The sequence below is a fragment of the Molossus molossus genome, unplaced genomic scaffold, assembly GCF_014108415.1.
Source record: "Molossus molossus isolate mMolMol1 unplaced genomic scaffold, mMolMol1.p scaffold_m16_p_10, whole genome shotgun sequence".
NCBI lineage: Eukaryota > Metazoa > Chordata > Mammalia > Chiroptera > Molossidae > Molossus > Molossus molossus.
In genome coordinates, this window is record NW_023425345.1 from 26173986 (window position 1) to 26200016 (window position 26031).

The following is a 26031-nucleotide window of genomic DNA, read 5'->3' on the forward strand; positions in this document are numbered from 1 at the left end:
AGGGGAAACAGTTTGGGGGGGAATCGGCAATGAATAGCAGATTCACAATGCCAGTCCACAGTGCTCGTGTTGAAGGACATGTTTAGCTACCTCAAATAAGTTACCTCAACTTTTTCACGTAACAAGACAGTTAGAAATAAGTGGACAACTAAGCCTACATAAAATGGGGGCTGTTTATGTAGAAGAATAAGGTATGTTTTAAGCAATTCTTGTTTTAAGAGGGAGGCCGTATAGTGAAAATATTACAAAGGGGCAAGTTTTAAGAGTGATGAAGAAGAAAGAGAAAAGAGAAGGCTGAGACACTGAGAGAAAAAATCTTGATGTTTTTCTAGGATGTCTGAACGGGAAGGAGTATATAATCCTGGAAATGCAGAGAGTAGTAGGATACGAGGTTAACAGGAGATCTTTCAGAGAAAATCCAATGAGAAAACCTGAATGAAGAAGTTACGGTCACAATTAAAATATGATCGGGAAAAAGAAAAGCCTTGAGAAATAATGAAGAAAAGGGCTGTGAAGCGCTCTGAATTCCTTAGGGATGCACACTAAACAAACATCATTACCACAGGCACATTTAACAACATCTGTCTATAAAAAATGCAGTTCTCAGCCATACGAACATTTAAAAAGATCTCTTGAGGACCAAAATCATCTTTCTCAAGAGAAAAAAACATATCTCTGATCGGTTTTCTCAGAAGAACATGGAGTCATTTCAGGCTTCTGGTTTGGTTTTCTCAGTGAAGCTGAGCACCTATTCAGCCAGGGATTTCTCCTCCGAAGGAAGTCGGCCTCAAACCCACAGCACATTATTCCAAAAGCCTTCCCTTACGCAAGTCCTAGAGAACCAATCTGTGCTGATTTTAGACTTCAAAGTCTTCCTTCTGCTCACAGATGTCCTCCATTACCAGCAGTGAGACTGGCACCACTTAGCTCCCTGACAAGGCCACCCCTAAGAAAAGACCACAGGGACAGTAGGCCGTCGCCTCCGTGAACGTGTCGTCGTGGAGAAGAGAGGGCACCCGGCAGGGCAGGGCTGCTGGGATGCCGTGGCAGTCCGGCACAGACGGCCAAGGGCACGGGTCTCCCCGGGCTGCCTCTCTCATCCGCACAGAAAGCCGTGTTTTAGGATCCTGGAACAAAGGCATTTAAAGGGCCTCTTTAGGCCTCAAAGGTTTTTTTTTTGTTTTTCAAAAATCATAGCGTTTTTGTTTCTTATTTGAGATGACATCTGGATCCAACACTAAACACTTGCTGCTTATGTTAAGGCTTCATCTGACTTTTAAAACACAAAATATTAAATTACGTGTGATTTCCCTGGGCAAACTGAGGGCTGGAATTTGTATCCCATTCCGTCCCAACGCAGTGTCACATCGGACAGCTGACCCTGGCTGCCTGTGCCCAGGCCTGAGACTCCTAACAGAGCGGACATCTGAGGGCAGGAGGTCACTCCCACCTCACATCCCCCAAAACTGCACAACTTATCTCTGGGGGTCTGATAAGTACTTCACTTTGCTTAATTTTTATTTTTCCGTATCCATCCCTCACTCCATCCTTTGCATGGCTATTGAGTCTCTATATTCATACAGAATATATATGCATATGTATGAAGAAGGGGACATGTGTAAGTGTGCAAAATCAGATCGTAATATATACATTTCTGCAGTTTACTTTTTCCCACTTAAGTACACATCATGGGCTTTCTTCCAATTAACAGACGGCAGATCTGACTCCTTTCAATAGTTGCTCAGTAGTCCATAATAATGAATGTGCCTCAATTTATTGAGTCCTATTCCTATCGATAAATATTTATGATATTTCCAAAAATAATTAACTGAAATACATAATACATATCTCGGTATTCCCAAAGCATCAATTCCTAATAATGAAAAAGCAGAATAGAAAGATACACGTTTGTAAATGTTCCTGATGTTGCCAGAATACGTCACCAAAGATATACAGTGACTGAAATTCCTATCAGCAAATCATGAGGGGGCTCCTGCTCACAGTGTCACCAGCACTAGACTTTTATCACTACTAAACATTTGCCAATCTGAGAGTATTTTCATCTTGCTGACTCGCAGTGAGCTGGAGCACCTCTGCGCACCTGTTCGCCACTTAGATTTCCTCTTTACCCTCTAGTCACATCCCTCAGACACTTTCTCCTGAGGTGTTTGTCTCTCCTATCTATTCCCAGGGAGCTCCTGGTATAGCACGACAGCAACACTGTACCTGTCAGATATGCTGGAAGTACTGTTGATTTGTCTCCTGACTATTTTTGATATCTTTTATGCAGAAATTTTACTTTTACTTTTGTTCTTGTGAAGTAAATGTCTTTTCATAGAGGATGTTTGGTTTCCTACTTCACTTAAAAAAAAAAAGATCAAGCCCTGGCAGGTTTGCTCAGTGGTTAGAGCGTCGGTCCTCGGACCAACGAGTTCGATTCCGGTCAAGGGCACGTACGTACCTCAGTTGTGGTTCATCCCTGGCCCTGGTTGGGGTCATGCGGGAGGCAACCAGTTGATATGTCTCTCTCACATTGATGTTTCTTTCTCTCTCTCTCTGTCCCTCCCTCCCTCCCTTTCTCCCTCCCTCCCTCCCTCCCTCCCTCCGTCTCTATCTGAACAAAAATGGAAAAATGTCCTCAGGTGAGGATTTAAAAAAAAAAAAAGATCGACTCCACTCTCAAACTAACCTCTGTTCTTCCTTGTGCGGGAAGCTGTTTCCACACTGTGTGGACAGACACGTGGCTTGGCTTTCTGTGTGCGCAGGGTCTTCCCTCTGCCACCCCCCATGTTTCTCCAATGTGTGCATCCTTCTCAGCTCCTCTCAGGCCTTGTCACCCCATGATGCTGTCCCTGGTAACTGCTGCGTAGTACAAAAGTCTTTTTATTTTTTGTAATAATTCCGTGGGTCAGCTGTGTCTTTTGGCTATCATACTAAAATGTTAGCTATACTTGACATACCAGTCCTGTCTCTGGATGTCTTTAAGCACTCGAGAGCCAGGACTATATTATTTACCTCTTTTTGTCCTTTATACGGGCTTGAACAAGTGAGTTCTCAGTAATTATCGACTGATGTCACTGGCAGAAAAAATACATCATACCCTCCACAAAGTCTCCACTAGACATCACTCGAGTGTTCTCTCAAGAAGAGGCCATGGGAGGTAATGTCTGCCTCACTTCTTGCCTCTCCTCATTCTGTCTCCTCCGCTGCCCGGATCGTAAGTGGCCCTGGACGGACTCTTTCCATGGGGACTGCTGTAAGTATAACGTTGCAATCTGCTGCACCGAATCACACAAGGCCACCGGCGCAGCCTGCTGCCCCTTCTCCTAATCATTTGCACACCCTGTGACGTTTGAAAATAATTTCCATCTTCGAATCTGATCCATGACTGCCTTGGCCTATTACTGCTTCTGCACTTACTGAGCTGCAGATTGATGTCCCTGGGCACACACTCCGAAGGGAGGCCTATCCAGCCATTCCTGCCAGGCACCGTGTGGCTCTCCCAGTGACACGAAGACATCGGTGTCACCTCAGGCCTCAGCTGCTGTCCTTAGCTGACCCCTGCCTCTCCAAGCAAACCTGGGGCTCCCTGGGGGCAGTGCATTCCCCACTCTGAGTGGTCCCTGTTCTCCCCTTGTCTCTCTCTGCAAATCTCCTGCTCCACAGAGTGAAGGGTAGGAAAGGGATGTGCTGGGGTAGAATCTGGTGCCAGGGACGGGAGTGGCTGGTTCCCTTGGCACCAGAGAACAGTCGTGGTCATTTCAGATAACACCATGAACAGACATGGGATAATATTAGAGGAGCAGTAGCTATTATGGGCCAGGCCCTGGGCCAGGTGTGTTGCATACAATTATGGGATGTCATTGTTACTAACTTCTCAGAAGGTAGATATCATTATGCCCACAGTACAGACAAATAAAACTGAGGCTCACGGAGGAGCCAGAATTTCACCTCTGATCCGTTTGCCTACAAAAGCCCATGCTTCGTTCGCCCTGCCACGTTGTTAGGAGAAGATCTCTGACCTCTCTGGTCCTTGCCTTACTGTGAGCTGGGAGAAAAGCCTGTCTTAGGCCTGTAGCTTCCCATCCTCACTTCAGCCTCCCAGAAACTACAACTGACAGTGTGTCCAAAGGCCTCATGGCAATGGCAACTGGAGTCCACGTGGGAGCCAGACAGGCAGGAGGGTGGCAGGTGGCAGCAGAGTCTGGGTGCTGACAAGATGTGACGCTGGTGAGTTATTTCATCTCTCTGTGCCCGGTAAATATTGGTTTTATGCAAGCATGTGCTATTTTTTCTCCTCCTCCTCTGCCTCCTGGTTATTACTATTACTCCTACTGATGAAAGCATCAGTGCAGGGCTTATGTGCCTCAGTGGCTGCCTCCCAGCAACAGCTTGTTACTTGCAAACAGCAAGGGAGAAGTACTGAACAAACTCCAACTTCTCAAACTTTTCACTCAGTCTGTTTCAAAATGGCAGGGTCAGCTTCATGCCATTCTTTGTGTCGTGCAATATTTTCATCCAGGTGAAAATAAAAACAATAATCACAAAAATAAAAATGCTATCATTTACCAAAGGCCTTGAACTGAATCCCATTGAGCCAGGTGCTCTCTCTCCATAAACCCTTCCCTGGGGCAGGACGATGTTTCTTGTAGGTCAGAGCATTTTGCAAACAGTTTGCTAAATAGGCCCAGGAAGGTTGAATGATTCCATGTGTTTTCCTGAAGTATCAGATACCTCCTCAAGGGTTTGAAAACTCCCTTCCTTGGACAGAAATACTCAGAGTCCCATTCTGGGACTTAGACGAGCTCAATTACTGAGAGCTGAGTTCAACTTTCTTCTCTGATCTACCTTCTTCCAAAAAAGACCCCTCCTCTTGAACACCACACTGAGTCCTAAATCATCTTCCTGGGACATGCAGGATGCAGACAGAGACCTCTTGAACTTGCTCTGAATCGATTTCCTCCTATATCACAGGACTGTAGATGTGTGTGCAATATGTCCAAGACTTTGGCATGCTCCAAAATGCTGACGAACCAACTGACAGATGTGGGTGAGCTCTAGGGGTGCTATTGTAATCTGCTTTTGGGATCTGGGTCACAGGCTTTGGTCACTGACACTGCTCATCATCAGGTTATCTTCTTATTACTCTCCATCTCCCCTTCTATACCTATGAGCCCTTCACAAATCCTTTCCCAAGACTGAACTCATAACAAGAAGGTTCCTATAAGATCCCTATGTAAGAGTTCCCCAAGTCAAGCAAATGATTGGAACCCAGGCAGTCTGACAGCAGAGCCTTTGCTTCTCGCCACTCCTCTTATTGCCTCAAATATTAAATAAGACACATGAGAACAGCATCAGGTATGTAGTAATCATCCCCAACAAATGATCCAGATAGCCCTCATGCCTTGGGCCTGCCGCAGCACTGGAGGTCCATGGGTCCAGAGCAGCAGGAGGATGAAAGGCATGAGGTGGACACAGTGCCACCACCTAAAAGTCACCAAGTTATTATGGAAGATCCAAGGGGCAAGAGGTGATCATGTTGCTCCTTAAACAATGCCGACTGGATAGGTCCCAGCTCGCTGTGCCCTCTGCCTCCTGATGAGTCTCATCACATCCTCCTCATGGTTCTCTGAATTTTACATGTAGGTAATATGTTTAAAGACAAGGTTCTCTGCAAAAGTGCAGGGATCTCTCTATAAATCTTAAACACACAAGGCTATTATCTCTCTCAAGTGTATCTTAGGACACTAAAAGAAATGGTGCCAATTGTTGCACATTCAGTAAACCAACCAACCCAACAAGCAAAATCAGGTTCTTGGGCAAATTTTCAGGAGCTAGAAACAATGGCCAGGCCTGGAGCAGGACCTCATCAGGTGAGATTGCGGACAGTGTTGTTAGCACTGCAGGGTGCTCATGCACAGGGACCCAACAGAAAGTAATGGGAGACATTCTGAAAAAGAAGCCTAGTGCCTAAGTAGAACGACAGTGTAGCGGCCTAGTTGGGAGCATGCTCACCCAGGAAATCCAAGGCATAAAGTTGTGAATGTACATGAAAAGAAACAAGGCATAAACATTGAAAACACACATCAAAATTACTGAAGCAACAAGGTAGCACAAAGAGAAGAGGTCAAAGTCAATGAAAATATATCATAATTTAAAAGACTAGACCACAGAGAAAAGAAAAAAAATCATAAAAGATGTGGTGCGTGTCATAAAGTCATAGAAAATTCCCTCACACCTTGCTAAGGCCATGCAAAAGAGCACTGAATGCCTAAAAATAACACCCATTCTAAGATTGTCTGGCACCTACCATACCTCCTTAGCCAGAACAGGTCCATTTTGTGGACAAGCACATCTGTTAAGTAGGTAGAAAATAGTTTTCTGGACTATTCTGGACTATGCTATCCCAAACTCGGATTACAAAGTCATTCCTTCTTTCTCTGCAATTCCTTCCCCCCGCCTTGCAGGGTGGAGATGGCAGGAGAGGACCTCACACTGGCTGCCAGGCTCAGACATTCTGTCTCTTGCCTGGATTTCTGGATTACTACTCACTGGTTTACCCACCTCTAGTCTTATCTTCCTCCAGTTCATCGTCCCCTTAGCCCCAAGAGTGATCTCTTAAAAATACAGATCTGACCCCAGCCTGACCCTTCTCAAAGCTTGTCAGTGCCTTCTCATTCACCTACAGAATAGTATCTAATCTCCTGGAAAAGTACACTTTCCCTTTATCTTTCTCCCTCCTTCCCTCCCTCTCTCTCATCTTCCCCAGTCCCCCATCTCTTTTTCTCCCTCTCGCTCTCTTGTCTTTCTGCTTTCTTTTTGCCTTATCTCTTTAGGATTCCTAGACTTTAACCAAGAACAACACACCGTGCTGCTTTAAGCTGCAAAGTTTTGAGGTGGTTGTTACATAGCAGAGGTTAACTAAAATATATCCACCTCGAGAAAAGGCTATACATATTGGGCCAAACCAAGGACGAAGATAAGAAGTGAGAAGAAAGATAAACAGAGACAGAATTAAATGACAAAGTAGCACCAAGTTCTTCAGAGCTATTTAATATAAGTAAGTACAGTGCTGACGTAAGTCCTTCTTAACTGTTGAAATAGTGCTAAACACAGAGGCAGAGGTTCTGGAGTTCAGGCCTGGCCCTACCACTGACAAGCCCTGTGAATGTGACAAACCACTTCACCTCCTGAAATCTGAGTTTATCATCAAGTGGGGAGATATGTATGTATATATCTATATAAGTATATATGTATGTATATTTTACTAGTAGTTGTCTCATAGGTCTAGTAGGAGAATCAAATGCACATCACACCATCCCAATGTAAGTATTAATGTTATTTCTATTGGTTAATAGGTTTGAGCTACAGCAATTGCTAACAATTTACCCATAAACCAACAAAAGCTGGTCTCAAAATAAGAGTACTAAGTCAGGAGTGTGAAGACTAGGTCAGGCTCGGCTTCTAACCAGCAATGGGACATGTCCCTTAACCTCGATGAGCCTGATTCTCTATGTGTAAATTACAAGGGTAACAGCACACACCCAAACTGCCCATTGGGGTTCATGAGTGACATGTGAAAATGTAGGAGGAAATATCTTGAAACGAAAGTATCCACTCCCTGCACAAAGGCAAGGTAGTCTAAATGCTCCCATTCAGCAAAAAACACCCACAATTTAGAGCTACTTATTTACTGAGTGGTGTGTATACTGATGACGTGCCAGACACTGGGCTAAGAGGAGGTTTTGAAAGGGACAAATGGGGAATGACATTTCGAGATGCAAGGTGATTTGCCTGTGGTCACATAATTAATAAATGGCTTCATTAGATCCAAAGCCTCATCTGCCCCCCTCCAAAGCCTGGGCTTCTCGTGCGATGTTGGGAGGCCTCCAAACGGAACCCCCTCTGCCTGTGGGACAGCCACATTATTGGCCAGGTAGTTTACTATTAAATGGGGTCACCAGCTTGTGGCTCAAGAAGCAGATGATGAAAAAAGTGCTGGAGGGGAAAATGTCTGTTTACAAACACAGCTAATTAATTAGTCAACTCAGACGAGGCTGAAGAGGCGGGTTTTCAGATGCCTGACGCGGAGAATTAATTAGTAGAAAAGCACCCATCCCGGCCTGGGATTCCTCTCCGGACACATGGCGGAATTAAATTACTCTCCTCAGTGCCCCTCACCATAACTAAATTGCCCCTCAATTCAATGAAAGCCATTTTATTGAAAAAGAAGAAACTAACTAAAACCTCCTTGAGAATGACAACTGAACAGAAAAGGAGCCACCAACTACTGAAGTTTCAAGTGCAGTCTGGAAAGGAACGGGAAGAAGAAGAAGTGTCCAGTGCTTCTCGTTCAAGTTACAAAGGGTCAGAATAGAACTGAAGTGAGGTTAGGCTGTACCCTGCTAGCACTGGAAGGTTACAAATGTGTGCCCACTAAGGTGAACCCAGCAGAAAGCCAAGGCCACACTCGCGTTCCCACAGGCAGAGCCGACGGCCTGCCCTTGCACGGTGCTCCCGGTTTCCATGGAAGCGCTTGGGAAAGCAAAGTGTCCACACCTCTTTCTCCGATTCCAGTTCATTTTGCTTATTTTATTTTTTTATTTAAAAAAATGTTTTTCCTTTATTAATTTTAGAGAGAGAAGAAGGGAGAGGGAGAAGAAGATAGAAACATCAATGAGAGAGAATATCTATTGGTTGCCTCCTGCATGCCCCCCACGGGGGATCGGGCCCACAGCCTGGCATGTGCCCTGACCGGGAATGGAACCGGCGACCTCTTGGTGCATGGATTGTTGCTCAACCACTGAGCCACACCGGCCAGGCTCATTTTGCTTTTTTAAAGGATAAAAGATTATTTAGGAACTAGAGAAATAGATAGGAAGTACGTGTGAAGTCTGTAGGCATCACAACTACCTGGGCTGGCCCAGCCTGGGAGAACAAAGCACTTGGAGCCAGCATTAAATGAAATGTGCACCGTTCCAGCGCGTATGTGGCTTTGCATCAAAGCCACTTTCCAGGAACGGTACCTCCTCTGCTTCCACAGTTCACATTTTCTGGGGGTCCTAAAAGCACTCCTAATTTGTTGTGCATGTTTTTATCAGCCAACTCCCATGTATGTTGCAGTCGTTTGGGACCTATCTTCTGCCTAATTAATCAGAGGAAGTTAATGAGGTATGAACTGACTTGGTGCCACACGGTAAACAGAATACAATGTGCACAGAGAGAAGTGAGTGAGGGGTCAGGGCAAAGGGTCAAGAGAGACTTGAGGGCTGAGGGCTGGAGGCTGGGCAGAGGGTAGAGGGACAGCAGACCAGGTGGGATTCCACTGGCGTGGCGGGGGGTCAAAGGTAGACTCTCCGATCTGGAGGTAATCTAGAGAGCCTCAGTCAGGCTCTATACTAGAATCACCTATAAAACTACAAAAATGCTGGTTCCTGTGCCCTGTGCCAGACCAGTCATGTTGGAACCTCTTTAGTAGGATGTAGTATAAAAAACAGAATTAGAGGTATTTATGTGGTGATTTAACGGGCAGCAGGGTTGAGGACCATTCATCTATGGAGATCTCTTCATTTTACTAATGGGGACATGAGGGAACACATTTGGAGATACAAAAGACAGAGTGTGGGACAACAGTGTCAGGGGACATTGCACTGAATTGCCCTGAGCAGCTCTACCCTTAACTGAGTCTGGCCTTGTGGGAAAGGGAGGGCTCATGGCTGGGACCCTTCTTGCCAGGCTGCCGCAGTTGCACATGTTCGCAGGTTCCTTCATCAACACGGAGTGAGGCTAAAAGGGTTTAGAGCAGTGGCGCTCACAGTGTGGTCCCGAGACCAGCAGCATCAGCATCCCTGGGGCACTTGTTAGAGATGCAAATTCTCAGGCTTCACTCCAGATGCACTGAATCAGCAACTGTGGGGGTGGAGCCCAAAAATCTGGGTTTTAACCAGCCTCTGTATGCCAAAGTGTGAAAAGCACTGGTTGAGAACATCGGTTTTCAGCACTGGGTCTTCAAGGCAGGGAGCAGAGTGGGAGGTCACGGTAGGAGGAGCTTCATGCAGACACTGGCCCTGCATCTGAGCATGAAGGCTGGAAGGGTGTTTATTTATTTATTTATTTATTTTTTGAGGGGGGTGGTTGGAGTAATCAAGGATCACAGGGTAAAAAACATCTACAATTAGGATTTTAATATTTACCATGCGTCACCTGCCTGACCTACAGCTAGCTGGTGGAAATAAAATGCCTTTTGTTCCCTTAAAGAGTTCTGATACCAAACTGATGAATTCTTGCTTTGAAAAAGTTCCCATTTTTTTCCCTGCAATGTGGGTTTATTTGGTACCCTACCTGGCAGTAACTTAAATACCCCTACCATCAACTCTTGATTATGCCTCAGATAATAAGAAAGATACATATAATAGTAAAACAGATAACATTTTGTTTGCTCACAGAATGTATTCACCACTCATACCCAGTCAGTGATGCGAGCGCCCACCCCCAAACCCACCCCACCTGTTTCTCATTCTCCCTTGGCTCAGGGCCCTGCTCAGCGCCTACTGCACAGCTGTTGACAAGAGGAATGTGCCAAAATGGTGGAAGAGTGGGTCACAGCAGATAATCCACTTACGGATAACAAAAAGTGCATGTCACACTTTGCTGACCAGGTCAGTTCTGAGCTACTATACATACACACTCAAGACGGATTTCAAAGCAAAATGAAAAACCCATATGATTTGGCCATGTTCCTAACTCATGTTGTAACTCACCCTGGAATAAAAGGTAGAAGTGAATCCTCTGACCAGGAGCCGCTGTGTGTCCTGGGCCAGGCTGTGTGAGGCCTGCAGGGCGCACAGAGGCCCTGCCGCAGTCCTGCTTTCAAGATGCTTATAATCAGATGGAGAAAAAAGACGCAGATGTCCTGAAAACAACTCACAACATCTGGGTGTTAACGTGGCGGGCTCCCTGGTGTATCGGATAGTCTGTGACGTGTATTATAATTGCAACACAATAGAACTTCATTTCTAGTTATGAAACTGCATTAGGTTGGCAGGGCAGCCTCCTCTGTGCAGTTATTTGGGGACACCACAGAGGTGTCTCCATTCCACTACCCAGAGACAAATGGAGCGTAGTTGAGCTTGTGCATAGGGTTTTATGGGCCATGCCTGGAAGCGACACTCATCACTTCTGCTCACATTGTATTGGCCATACCTAATTCTAAGAGAAGCTGGAAAATAGAGTCCAGCTGTATACTAAGGAGAAGAGCAAACACATTTTGGTAGATAGCTACAGTCTCTGCCATACTAGGCATGGCTAGAAAGGGTATGTGGGGCATGGGGGAGAGTTAGTTACCTACTTTCATTGTGTTCCATTATCATGTATTACTTCTGTACTTTCTGAAAATCCTACTGTCTGTTTCATATACTCCTTGATTTCTCCTTGAGTTTTATGGAATACTAGACAGTACAGTCCACTCCAGACATGAGTGTTATTGGGAGGTTATGGAAAAATTTAGCCAGAGAGGGGGCACAAACCTTCAAATGATGCTCTTTGGGCCTCTTTCTGTCCTACCTTGTAGCCAGTAACTCACTGGTTAATACCAATTCATGAAAACCACCGTTGGCACTTACCAGGAAGTGATAGATTTTATTCAGCTGCCTGGACCCAGGGAGGATCCCGCAAGGTAGGACACCAAGTGTTTTACTTAGCGTGAATATTTGCTCTGGGATCTGATGGGTTGTTACTACCAAAAGGAGGTTTAAAAGAGTCACAGGCCCTGGCCGGTTTGACTCAGTGGTTAGAGCACTGGCTCATAGAATGGAGAGACCCGGGTTCTGTTCCCGATAAGGGTATGTACCTCGGTTGCATTTTGTCCCTGGCCCTGGTTGGGGTCATGTGGGTGGCAACCACACGATGTGTCTTCCTCACATCGATGTTTCTCTCTCTCTCTTCCTCCCTCTCTCCCTCCTGCTCTATCTGAAGATAAATGCAGAAATGTCCTCAGGTGAGAATAAAATAATAATAATGAAAATAATAATAAAGTTGAAAACCTTTAAAAAAAAAAGAGTCACAGAATGTAGAGGAGTGTGGGGATGGTTAAACAGAGTCAGGAGTAGTAATGAGCGATTGAAAATGGAGAGAGGGCCACTTGCAATTTTTCTCTTTTCTATAAAGACAGGAACTCAAAAGACTCTCTTTTAGGGCTCCTTCTGGGTAAAGAATAGTTACTTATCTAATTTCTCCCCCTTACTACCCTGCCAGCACTTTTCCTGACATTGTATTAGTTCAGGGAGGAGCAGGAGATAGAAAAGCATCACACATCTGGACTTACAACCCCCACCCCTGCTGCTTTTCTGCAAAGATAATTTTCTAATTGGAATCAACAGATATAAGTAGTCATCAAAGGCTGAGTGTGAGCACAGAAGGATGAGCAAATAGATGAGCCTGGGACCAATAACTTGGTGCCTGGGTCTAGCCATCTGCTTGCTTTAAGCCAGACAGTCTCCATGTAGGCAATCAGCAGCAGAGAGGACATGACCGTGTGTGTGAGTTCCCGCACACGACGCTGGGAAAGGTATCTTACACCTCTGGCATTTTATGGTGGAGACACAATCTCAGGAAGAACTTTCATGTACTGACACCTGTAATTAGAATACAAGTTTTGTTCTTCAATCCATTCATTCATTCGCTCAATCAATATTATTATACACCCATCAGAAGAAAGGTACTTTCCTGGATGCCAGGGACAGAGAAAACAACCCAGTCCCTGACCTCCAGAACCTTATAGTCTAGTGAGAGAGAAAGTAATAAGTATATATATATATATATATATATATATATATATATATATATAAATGTCAGCTCGAGAGAGCTGCTATTAAGAAAATTAAACATGGGGGGAAAGATGGTGTGTTATGGGATTTACTCTGAGTGGACAGAGAAGTCTTCCCTAGGAGGTGACAGGTAAACAGAGAACTGAACGAGAGTCGTGTGAATATCTGAAGGAGGAGGATTTCGGGCAGAAGACTCTGCAAAAGCAAAGATCTTGTGATGGGACCTTCCACAGAGTGTGTGAGGAACAGCATGCAGACAGTGAGGCTGGACTGGGAATCAGAGGAGAGCGGCAAGAAGTGAGTCTGGAGAGGGAGGGAGGAGACACACCATACACTAAGGAAAGCCACTGCAGGGTTCTGAGCAATGAACTGACATGAACTGTTATGTTTTGAAAGTAGCACTTTGGCTGCTACCTGAAGAACTGCCTATGGGGAGCAGGAGCAGACGCAGAAGGTAAGTGAGGAGATGGTGGTGACTTTGTCTGTCATAGTGGCAATATAGGAAGTATTAATTGAATAGTTTCAGGATATATTTGGAAGGTAAAGATGACAGAATTTGCTGATGAATTTGATATTGAGTGGAAAGAAAAAGTAGAATCAAAGGTGACTCTGAGGCTTGGAGCCTGAGTCACTGGGTGAATGGTGGGGCCATCTATTGAGACCCTGTGCGGAGCAATGTGGCCACAGATGCCAGGCAGTCTGAGATGGATGCCCAGATATGCAACTTGTGAGCCCTGTGACCTCAGGTGAGTTCTCTCTGTATCTCAGTTTCATCCTTTGTGAAGAAGGGATATTGGTGATAATCATCTCATAGGGTTGTTATGAAGTTGAAAGAAATTGATAAATGCAAAGCACTTAGAACAGGGTGTAGGAAGCACTCAGTAAATATTGGCTAAAAGGAGGAATGCAGAGGATGAAAGCAGACCTGCAGAGAAAATCAGGAGCTTGATTTGGAGTTGGCTAAGTCTGAATTGCCTGTCAGACATCCCAGTAGATGGCCATTAGTTTCTAAACTCAAGTGAGAGTTCCAGACTAGAGACAAAATTTTGAGATCTATCCACACATTTTGCAAGTAAAGGGACTGGATAGTATAATCTTGCCCTTATTGAGCAAATACAGACAATGAATAAGAAATTAGTGTCTTCCAAAAGCTAAGAAGAAAAGGCAGAGGGGCAGAGTAAGGTAAAGAGGAGCTTAGACTTGAGAGACAGAGAAGGCTTCCTTGAGCAATTGATGTTTAAGTTGACCTGGAGGAAGAATTTCTATTCATAATTATGCTCACAGCTCCTCTTTGTATATTTTTAACCATAATATTCATGGCCCATATTGAGCAGGTTAAAAAATGTGAGTACAGAAAAGGACAATGAGAAATTAATTGTGCACTGTATACAATTCCTGAAGAAAAACATCAGTTGGTCTTCTTACATGAGATGTTCTGTCTTCAGTAAAGTTTTGGTATCTACTGGTGAAAGGAAATGTCAGAATTTCCAGACATTTTACATTTTCAGAATGCAAAGAAATAATGCATGGTTTAGTCAGCATTTTCTCAAAATGATAAAAATAATGATGACACAGGGCCTTACCTAAGCTAACAACTCATTATCCTTCATAACCTAAGTGTAAACAGGACCCTAATGAAAAGGTGTTCTTTGCTGTTCAGGACATTAGACCCATGATATATACATAGAAGCTGGATATATTAAGATGCTTATTCATACAGTCCACCAAATATTTTGACACTCTTTTCTCTTTACTTTCTACTTTGTGTACCAAATAAGTAAAATCCATGCTGCATCAGTAAATTGTTTCAATAACTCAATCAGAGCTTGGTTGAGTCTAGGCCAAAATGACGTCCCTGACCTGTAAATAAGTGTGCAGGTCTGACTGGCAAAGGGGATTTAAAAGACAGAAGATTACATTCCCCACTGAAGTGGAAAGGAAGGTTTCTGCTCTTCAGAAAGACCTGCTGTCATCTCCACTGTCCCAGATGGTAAAATTATGCACTCTTTGACCTGAGCCAAAGATAATATAAAAGAAAACAAAGAGACAAACAAGATCTGCTCAAAGAAACTGAGCAAAAGCCCATTTCCAATGGCTTTAAATACAGAAGATATAACTTCCCAGACAAGGACACCTCCCCTGACCTTGTTTTCTACACTTGGTTTATAAGGTAACTAAAAGATCTTCTAATCCAAGGTTTTCCACAATACCTGGACATGACAGTAATATACTTAAAGGACACTGAATTTTTTGTTGTTGTTGCAAGGAGTAAACACAGGCCAAAATAGGTCCATATGCACAGTTAAGTGCGTGTAAATGACATGAATGGACAAGTACACACAAGCAGAAGGAGGTTGTTAGCAGAGACAATCAATCGCTGGGCACCAACCACTGATGTGGGGAAAAGTAACATCTGGGGAAAAGCCATGCCTTCCTTCTAAAGAGAGTCAGCATTGGAGTTGGTAGTTTTCAATTTGGCCCTCAGTCAAAAGTACAAGAAAGGGTCTTTTTAATTTGCAAGTTAAATACATCTCCAGAGTATAGAACTCCATCTCCATTTATGGGAGGGCACTTGAACTCTCATTTCAAAATGGTCTGTCTTAATAATGTAAGAATCAGAGCACAGATGTCAGCTATTAACACTGAAGAACCACTTGGCAAATGTGGATGGAGGATCTTTGAGCAAGTCACAACACTCAGAGACCTGTGTACTCCTGGTGACTTTAGTACAAGCCCCATCTACCCTCGTCTATGAAATGGAAATGGGTCTGGATTTTCTGGACATAGGACACTATCCCTCTTCTTACCCCTATTCTTGCCTTCTGTACTTAGGACAGCCCATGGTGAAGGTAAGACATTCTCTTTACCTTTATTGTACCCCATGGGAAGAAAAAAGAACATGAAAGATAACATTTACGGAATACCTGCCATCCTCCAAACCCTGAGGAAGGTCTACATAAACTGTGAGATATGTTATAGTTTCTCCATTACACTGAATGATGTTCAGGAAAGTTGAGTAACTTGCCCAAGGTCATTGAACCAAAAAGTTGCAGTGTCAAGATTGAAACCCAGTTGTCTCCCCAAAGTCATGTGCTTTTCAGCGAAGACAGTTAGGTTCTGATCATGCCTATCCTACTAAAGGCCCCAGCAAAATTTCTGGAACAATATTTCATGATTCCTACTCTGTGGCTACCAGTTAGCAGACCCTAGTGTGGCTAATGCCTTGGACAGATCATAAACATAAAAGGGTTCTTCCATCGTAAAGGCAGTAAACACTGTCACAGTGTTCACACATTGAGAAGGTCTGTTCTACTGCTAGATAAATTCTGTCATTTTCAGCCATCAGTGTTAATAGTTTCTTCATACCTGAAGATCATTAATAGGTCATTTCTCAATGTTCAAGCTCCCGTTTTCTTTAAAGTTCCCACATGTACTCCATTTACTGCCCTTTTAATCATTGTCTTTTTTCCCAGTAGACAGTCACCAGGTTCTCTTTTATTTCTGTGAATTCTGCAATTCTCAAGGAGACCCAGCACTCCAGGAAGATTGGAAAAGTACAGTATGTCTTGGAAGAAAGGTATCTCGATCAACACTCAGAACACTCTTGTCAGAAGCGGACTGTGTCATCTGCTTGGGTTTCACAATTCTTTTCCTTCCTTCCCTGCAGCCTTTGATTTCTTACCTATTGCTCCCTGTCATTGTTCCTTCCTTTTATCCTGCCTCTATCCTTTTTCTCTTTTGACCTTTCACTCCCTTTTACTTCTTAAATTCTCCATGTTCTTTTCTTCACACTCTCCACCTCTTATTGTTCACCTCTTCTTTGTTTATATTTTTAGAGCTAATTACTTGAGTTGAAGTCACGCATCCCTGATTCAAATGCTGGTTCTCCTACTTAGTGTGCGCTTAGATGAGTAACCATCCTGCCCCTTCCCTCAGTCTTCCTATCGATAAAATGAGATGTCGACTCTGTTTATGTTTACATCTGAATAGTAAATGAGATAACCTGTGTAAATCAGCTCAGGACTTTTTATGGAAGTAGAACATCAAAAAATCACAGGCAAAATCCCTGCTTCTGTCCCTCCCCATAGTTGTTGTGTGTGGTCCTGGCTCAGCGTCCAGCTCATGTACCCTCACTATGTTAGGTTTTTGAATGAATCCCCTCATGGCCTATGTTCCTCTATTTCACCTTTATGTGGAAATAATTAGACATTACAGAATTTTGGATGTAGACAAAATGTTCAAGCATCTCAATGACACGCTGATTTTAATGAATGGTAATAACAACACAGCGTGGGGTGGAAGGAGGTTTACAGTTGTATGTGAAATACCAACTTTATTCTTGTATTATTATTTATTGATTATTGTATTGTTTTCCATATAAACAACTTTAAATCTACTTTTGCCCCACCCTGTATTAAATACTTCTGGACCATTCTGAACTATTTATTAAGAATGAAGAGCTTAGGGCCAAGAAATGGCCAGGTTGCTCCAGACCTCCAGGAATCATATGTGGACTGAGAAGGAGCCTACCTAATAGGTAAGGACCACACTTAATTACCTACCCAGACATTCAGAAGAGAATGAAGTTTGTTTTCATTGGAAGTTTAAGAAATTTGTAAGCAATATTAACTACTATCTCTTACACCAGATTACTTTTTGGTGAACATAATTCTATTGTAAGAAAACCATTCAACAGGTAAACTTCCTTGTCATAAAATTTACACGGCTGTGCATTGCTGCGACAGCGTCCTCTGCCATGTAAGTGCCTCGTGGTGACATTGAGGTCCACTGTAACCCACATATCTTCGGGAAGTTCTCAGCCTGACCTGCCACTTCCATGTCTCAGACTTTTCTTGTCTTTATTTTCTCTGAGTTCTCGACTTCCTTTTGCCCTTGTCTTTACTGAACTTCATCCTGTTAGTTTCTGATTACTTGTCCAATTTGTTGAGGTCATTTCCAATTCTAATTGCATTCCCCAAGGCTTTAGCCTCCACTTTAAATTCAGTCCTGTCTATGAACTTAATGAGTATGCTACTGTGGCATCCCAGTCATTGACGACAATCTTAACTAGAAGTGGATGCAGGACCGAGTCCTGGGCAAAACCAATGCTGTGTGTTTACTTGTCAAAAGCAATGTATATGCAGGTGTTTTTAACCAAGTTCAGTTTTGAAACTATATGCCTCTCTCTTCAGAATCTGGAATTGCCCAGGTAGGATTTGTGACATTTTTTGGCAATTCAAGGTTGTAGTTCCATACAAATAAAATTAAATAACCAAAGTCATTGCTCAAAAATGTAACATTCTTTCTTTAAAAAAAAACAAAAAAAAAAAACAACAACTCACTATTTTGAAGGTAAAAATCAGTACCTATTTTCACCTTTCTTCCCTGGAATCATTCATATGCACACTATGCCCCACTGAGGAGGCACTGGGCAGGGTGGGAAAGACCCTGGCTTTTAGTTCTGTCTCTGCTATTTAGTGTATGACCTTGGATGAGTCACCTAACCTCTGTGAACTGAGACCTGAGTAAATGAGGGGTCTAGTCAACTGTGCCTTCCAGATCTAAGAGGCTGTAATTCTCTGTTGATTAAGAGCTTAATTATTGTCAGTAGCAAATCACTACATACATTCTTTATTATAAGCTTTTCCCATGACACTTATATATAATATTACAACTCTGAACACATTTAAGAAGTAAGGGTTAGACTAGCTCTACACATTCTCTAGAGTTTATTTGTCAAAAATAAATATTTATTTGCTTACGTATTGCTTCTCTGTGTATTCTCACATATTTGGATGCTAGGTATGTGCAAGATGCTCTGATGCATGTCATTTTGTTGTGATATCACTAACACCCAATATTCTCTTTCAGAATCCTCACTTAAAAAGTGAGAACACTGAGACCCAGACTGGTTTAGTAATTGCCCAGGGTCACATAGGTTGCTTGAGGCAGAGTTGGAGCTTGAACGTGGGTTTCTGGGCACAGAGTTCTGAGTTCTTTCCATATGGCTTGCACCTTGGCCAACTAACTTATTGTTTCAACTCAGTATAGCATATGCTATAAAAGAAAATGCTGTCAATTATATCAACAATTAACTAAAGTGCCTCATCACATAGTGAAGGACCATCACTTTTTTCAATAATGAAGGACCATCAACTCTGTCCTTGGAGACAAAGTAATTCTCAATTTTCTTACACTGGGGATATCTAAATAATTTTCTTTAAGAAATACATAAACCCTATTTTCTAAAGATACTTGGCTCTACATCTGGAAAATAATAATGATTTTTCACAAAAATAAACAATGTCCCCCTCCTTCTCTTGCTCCTCCTCCTCCTTCTTTTTCTGCCCAAGCCTTAATTTTTTATTATTGTCCCCACTGATACTGGGTTAGGCCTCCAGGTAGGAGGAATAATGTCAGCAGTCCTCTTCCCTGACCCTTCTCAACATTTCTACCCTCCAATTCACTGATTCCTCTAATTCATTTGAATTTTCCTGCAAGGCAAGTTCTACACAAATAAATGTTTAAACAGCAGGGATAAAAAGGAGCAGAATCTGAAGACCTAGTTGAGGAATCTGGAAAGAGTTAAAAGAAAGACATATATTTGAAACAGATGATTAGAAGAAACTCAAAAGCATCATTTCACCTCAGAAATGTGTTTAATTTAGCAAATTAAGCTCTTTCCATAATTTAGTAAATTAAGCTCTTTCCAAGCTTTTTTTTTTTTTTTTCTCCTCCTTCCTTTTTAACCCCCCAGACCCTGCTCACTGATAAGAGAGCAGTTTGCGATAGCAGCCACATGGAACAAAAGACAAGAACCTGATACTGCAGCCAATCATTGGAGGTTAATAACTAGAAATCCCTCTTCCTGAAATTAAAAAAAAAGGATCCAAAGAGATATATACAATGTTTCTAATGACATGGTTATGAACAGAACCATCTGCCCTCTCCTTGCTAAGGTCTTCCTTTATTTCACATTTTTCTTCCTCCAACTCTAGGCATTGTCTTTGCCTCCTCTTCTTCAATAGTCTCAGAACACCTGCCTCAGTGTGTCTTCCAGATAGGAAGAAGGGAACTGATATATATTTTTTATATGTTTTACATAGATTATCTTATGGAATCCTCACTGTAACTGAGTGTGGTAGACAGTGTTATGGTGAATATGCCCTGAGGTGACCCCCACTGAGTTACTACTACCTTGTATCATCTCCTCCCTTATGACTTATTTCTAATCAATAGAATGTGGCAAAATGATAGGATGCCACTCCTTTGATTATGTTATGCTAATACCAAAGGTGATGTGATTATCACTCCCTTGATTATGTTATTTTATAACATTTCTTAAGAGACTGGAGGGGGAAATTCTCCTACTGGCCTTGAAGAAGCAAGTGGCCACGTTGTCCACTGCATACGGAAAAGGCCACATGGCCAGGAGTTCAATATGGCTTCCAGCCAGTACCCAGTAAGAAGTCAAATGGCCACAAGTGAATTCTGCCAACAAAGCAAAATAAGCTTGGAAGCAAAGTCTTCCTCATCCATGCCTTCAGATGAGAACACAGCATGGCTGACTCTTTACTGAAACCTTGTGGGACCCTCAGTAGAACACCCAGTAAAAGGCATTATCGGAGGGATGAGTGGGACAGATCCCTCTGACACTTATGAGAGTGGGGTGGCTCTTGCAATATCTTCAGAAAATAAATTTTCTAAGACTTGCACAGGAGAATGAATGATTTTTATTGGCATGGAGTAACGTTTCTGGGGTTGTAAAATCCCATGTCCCTCAGTCCAGTCCTGGAAAAGAGGCAGCTGTAGATTTAGTAGAACTAGAAACAGGGCCAGCATCCAGAGCTTTCTCTCTGTGATGAAACCATGTCCAAATAAGCATCAGTCTAAATCCAGCCCATTAGTCCACTGTGAGGAGTCCACATGGCCATGAGCCATGTGGGCAAATGCAGGGAATGCTCCCCTGCAACAGGAGTCCCCAGAGGGCAGGAGGGCCAAGTGCTGAGAGAGAGCTTTCCTTGTCTGGGAATTTAAAATTGTAGGTTTCATGTGCTTGCAGTGGCCATGCCTATTCTGGCCACTGACTGGCTCCCAGGTGTGACTGATAGGCAGGTAAGCACCTTCCCATGTCACTCAGACCTTAATGGACATGTGTCTAAAATGCCTTTGTCCAGTCTTTTGCCCCATTGATCAGTGGGGAACAGACCTTGAGTGTTAAACTAGCTTTCTGACAAAAGCTGTATGAATGGCATGCCTAATTATCCAGCCCCCCCCCCCCTTTACTCCTTTCCTGTTAAGTAATAACCAGGTTATAGCATCAAAAACATGCCTGAACTCCTGACCCCCAGAAATTATGAAATAATAAATTTGCACTGTTAAAGCTACCAGGTTTGTAGGAATTTGTTGTTCAACAACAGAAAACTAATACAATTGTTATGTATAGTTCATGGAAGAGGAAAGCTAGCTTTAGAGAACATAAGTGTGCGAGCTCTGGAGAATTTAAGTGATTTCACTCAAAGTCTCATAAGCAGTAAGCAATAGAACTTATATTTAAACTTAGGTCTCGCCCAGCCAGTGTGGCTCAGTGGTTGAGCATCAACCCATGCACCTAGAGGTCGCTGGTTTGATTCCCAGTCAGGGCACATGCCCAGGTTGTGGGCCTGATCCCCAGTGGGAGGCATGCAGGAGGTGGCCAATTGATGTTCTCTCTTATTGATGTTTCTATCTCTCTCTCCCTCTCCCTTCATCTCTCTCTAAATAAATATAGGGGGAAAAATTAAAATTAGGTCTCTTTAAAGCTCAAAGGTCAAATGCTCTACAATACACTACGTTGCCTTTCCACCCTTCCCTTCTCATTACCTGAGAGTATTGATGAGATATTACCAGGTATGGGTTACAATATGACTTCTGGCAGTTCTGAACATATAATATACGTGGTCTTGAAGTTACAAATTAAAGAACTGAAGTCATGTGTTCCTCACCCCATTCCCCCTTCCATGGCCATCATGCTGAAGAAGGCTGCCATTCCTCAACCCTGAAGGAGAGGAGGGAAGACACAGAAAAGGCAGCGTAGAATAGAGGGAGCTGCCTGACGAGCATTGGAGAGAAGTTCTCATCCACTCAAAAGGGTAATTAAATAAATGTCCTCCAAAAAAGAACTGCACCACCTAGTAAAAAGTTCTGAGGATATAATAATAAACCTCCCACTAAGAATACCCAGAGGCAGAAGCCTGGAACTGATTAATACGGTTCCATACTTTGGGCTGATGCTGGGCAACAATGAACCCTGCAGCTTTGCTTCAATATAATTGGTTTGGGTTGGATGAAAGAATGCTGGCAGCAGGCTGACTTTAAGCTTGAAAAGCCAAGGAGCACTGGTTCAGATATCATAGGAGCTGTTGGTTTGATGTGAATTATAAAGGCTGAAATTTCAGTGGTTAGGCTTGGCTGGGCCTGTCAGCTGTTGGGCAGAGTTAGATTGTTACTTCATATGTGCCTCAGTTAAATTAATAGAACAGTAATAAACTAGGCGTATCAAAATTTTGACATGCTACCTTACATGGGAGCATATATATGAAGTAATATAAACCTTAGCTCTATCTAGTCCATCATAATGCTCAATTTCTAAAGCATAGCTTCAGAAAGAGCTCAAAAAACAGTTGAGAACCTATTCCATGCAAGGCCCAGGGCTGAGTGCTGGGAGGAAAACAGGTGAGATTTAGGCCTCAACCTCCCAGAATTGATAATCCTGTAAGAGAGAGAAGCATTCACATCAATAACTAAACAGCCTTCAGACATTTGGAGAAGACCAGGCAGCAGATGGAAAAGGCCTAAGAGAAAGACTGTCATTTATTATAAGAATTTCTAGAATTTCAAACCCTCTCCCATTGCCACAAAGAAAACAGCATCTCCTTTGATGAAATATTTTATTGCAGTTATCTCCTATGATAACAGGCAGGGTGCATTTAAAAAGGGGTATGAGATCGATGAACACTTTTCAGCTTTATCATCTTCACCTTTCAAGTAAAAGGCATGTATAGACAATGTAGAATAAGGACTTTAGAATACAGAGAGCAAATCCTGCCCTGGAGGATCCTGTGATCTAATTAAAGAAAACTAAATTACATGCTAAATTAAATACCTAAGAGGCATAGGAGATGTAGGAGCCTTCTTGTTAAATCTTCTTTAGAGTTTAATGTCTCCTTTAACTTATTAGGGTATTGGGGTTTTGTTTTTGTTTTTGTTTTTTAATCCTCACTTGAGGATATTTCTCCATTGTTAGATAAAGTGGAAGGGAGGGAGGGAGAGGGAGAGAAAAACATTGATGTGAGACATCACTGTTGGGGATTGAACCTGCAATCCGGGTACATGCCATTAACCCGGAATTAAACCCGCGATCGTTCAGTCTGCAGGCTGACACTCTAACTGCTCAGCCAAATTGGCCAAGGCAGGATATTGGTTGTAACATGTATACCTCGTGTGGTTAGCAATGCAAGGGAGAGAAGGAACAGAAAAGGGATAAGAAGCAATAACCTGGGGAAAACAGCACAATAGTCAAAAATACTAGCTTTAACTAAACACTGGTTTGAATATGGGCTCTTACACTAATTTCCTTGTGTGATCTTGAGCAAATTACCTACTATCTCACAGCTCACTTTCCTCATTTGGACCTTGCCAGATGGTTGTCAAAAACAAGCAAGATAATGTATGCAAAGCATATATGTGGTCTGCAGATAGTGAATACTCAGAGGTTATTTTTTGATGGAAGGAATGCAAGCAGGAAGGCAGGCAGAGAAGACAGAAAACAGGAGGAGTACTGGCTTTTCCTCAACTCTCTTATTTTCCTTGATTATTTTAAGACTCCTCTGAAACTTCTCTCATTTATCTACCTTCTTTATCCTCTTTTAACAAGAGACCAACTAGTGCTGAGGACTGATTGTTCATGGTTTCTAGGGGCAGTTTCATAGGACTAGAGGTGCTGAATGAGAAAAAAAAAAAAAAAACTAAACTAAAATTAAATTAAATTAAAAGCAAAAAGAACCATGGTGAAATATGTTTGGAGAAATGCTACAAACGATTTTCTTTACTATAAGAATTTTTAGGTCTTCTTTCCATCACCTTTCCATGTGGTCAAAATGGTGCACATAAATGTCCTGGCTGATGCTCTCAAGAGTATCAACAATGCCAAAAAGAGAGGGAAATGCCAGGTTCTTAATAGGCCATGCTCCGAAGTCATTGTCCGGTTTCTAACTGTGATGATGAAGCATGAATACATTGGCAAATTTGAAATTACTGATGACCACAGAGCTGGGAAAATTGTTGTGAACCGCAACAGGCAGGTTAAACATGTGTGGAGTAATCAGCCCCAGATTTTATGTGCAACTCAAAGACCTAGAAAAATGGCAGAAAAATCTGCTCTGTCAGTTTGGTTTCATTGTACTGACAACATCAGCAGGCATCATGGACCATGAAGAGGCAAGGTGAAAACACACAGGAGGGGGAATCCTGGGATTCTTTTTCTAGGTAATACATATATGCAAATAAAATGCCTCAATAGACAAAACAAATTTTTTTCACTATATTTTTCTAATGTACATTTTAACTCTTTCAGATGCTAATAGAGTAGACAGCATCTTTCATGTTAACTTGCAAGAAATTAATTATTCATAGTGGATCACATGAGGCTAGGGTTCCATGGCACACCTTATTGAAGAACACTGATGTATCTCAAGATAGCATTCCAGTGTGCACCAAACTGTTTTGTCTTGTCTGGACTGAAGAGGCTGTTGGGAAAATAATCTGGAAGAACTAAACTACACTAAACACGCAAACCTCTCTGGCTCTCTGTTTTCTCACTTGTAAAATAAGAGGTTGAAGATACATATTCAAAGTACCCTTCTAGCTCTAATAGTTTAACACTTTCATGTGGGCATGAACGACATAATTCAGAATTCAAAAATTGTACACATCACTATGCTCCTTCTTAGCTAAAGGAAGCCTTCATGGTGTTCCCTGAGCACCCACCACAAGCTGTGCTCTGTAATAGATGCTCCACACTCTTCAGGTTCTTTCAAGTGATTCCTAATGCTAAGACTTTCCTTATGAACAAAATAGAAATGGAAAGAAATCATTTTGGACTGACAGTCAAGACTCTCTAGAGTGTAGCAATTTCATATTCTTTTTAAAAATGTTTTATTTATTTATTGATTTTAGAGAGAGAGAAGGGAGAGGGAGAGAGAGATAGGAACATGGATGAGAGAGAACATTGACTGGCCACCTCCTGCATGCCCCCACTGGGGATAGGGCCCACAACCTGGGCATATGCCCTGACTAGAAATTGAACCAGTGACCTCTTGGTGCATGGGTCAATGCTCAACCACTGAACCACACTGGCTGGGTGCCATTTTATATTCTTCATCTCTCAATAATCCTATGCCAACCTTGGGCACTCATCCCTTCCACTCCTTCACGTGGAAACTCTCCTCCTATTCAGTTATGCTACTTGTCTTCTCATTATGCCCCATCCACTTCTCATTATGCCCCATCCACTTTCCTCCTTCTTTCACATTATCCTGCCTTTAATCCCCTTACTCCTCCTCTGTCAACACAAATTCCATCCTTTCTTCAGGACACCAATTAGATCAAAAGAAATTGTCCTTGACCCCATAGGAGAGTCTCTCTCTCTCTCAATCTCTCTCACTCACTTAAAATTCAACAGACCCTAATGTGTGCACTTTTCCTAAGATGACAGAAAATTCCCTTTACATGAATATTGATTTATTTTCCAATGAAATCTTAAGGACCAAAGATTTAGGTTTACCAGTTATCCCCGTTTTCCCTCTAGAGTTCTAAACAAGGAAGTGTATTCTATAACCATCAATTAGCAAATTGGGAAAAAGTACCACTTCATTCAGTTCATTAACTCCCAGTCCACTCCCTTGATTCCTTAGGTATGTCCATTCTCTTTCTCAGTGAAGTCTTCTTTCACTACTTACCTAAAATTTTAGCACCCTCTTTGCAATACTTCATACTTCCTTCCTTGCTTTACTTTTATCTCTTTAATATTTATTTCTGTCTAACATGCTGTATAATTTACTTTGTTCCAATGTTTTCTGTCTCTCCAGATACAATGCATACTACATAAAAGCAGAGATTTTTGTCTTTTTTGTTTGTTATTGAATCTTAGTGCTAGAGTGCTAAGTAA

At 42.5% G+C, this 26031-nt stretch overlaps 1 protein-coding gene and 1 pseudogene across 1 annotated transcript in view; one reads left to right on the top strand and one right to left on the bottom strand.

Moving 5' to 3' along the window:
- GRIN2B (glutamate ionotropic receptor NMDA type subunit 2B) overlaps positions 1–26031 on the bottom strand; it is a 410201-nt gene that overhangs the window by 56405 nt on the left and 327765 nt on the right. The window lies entirely within an intron of this gene.
- LOC118623872 lies at positions 23963–24350 on the top strand (annotated as a pseudogene).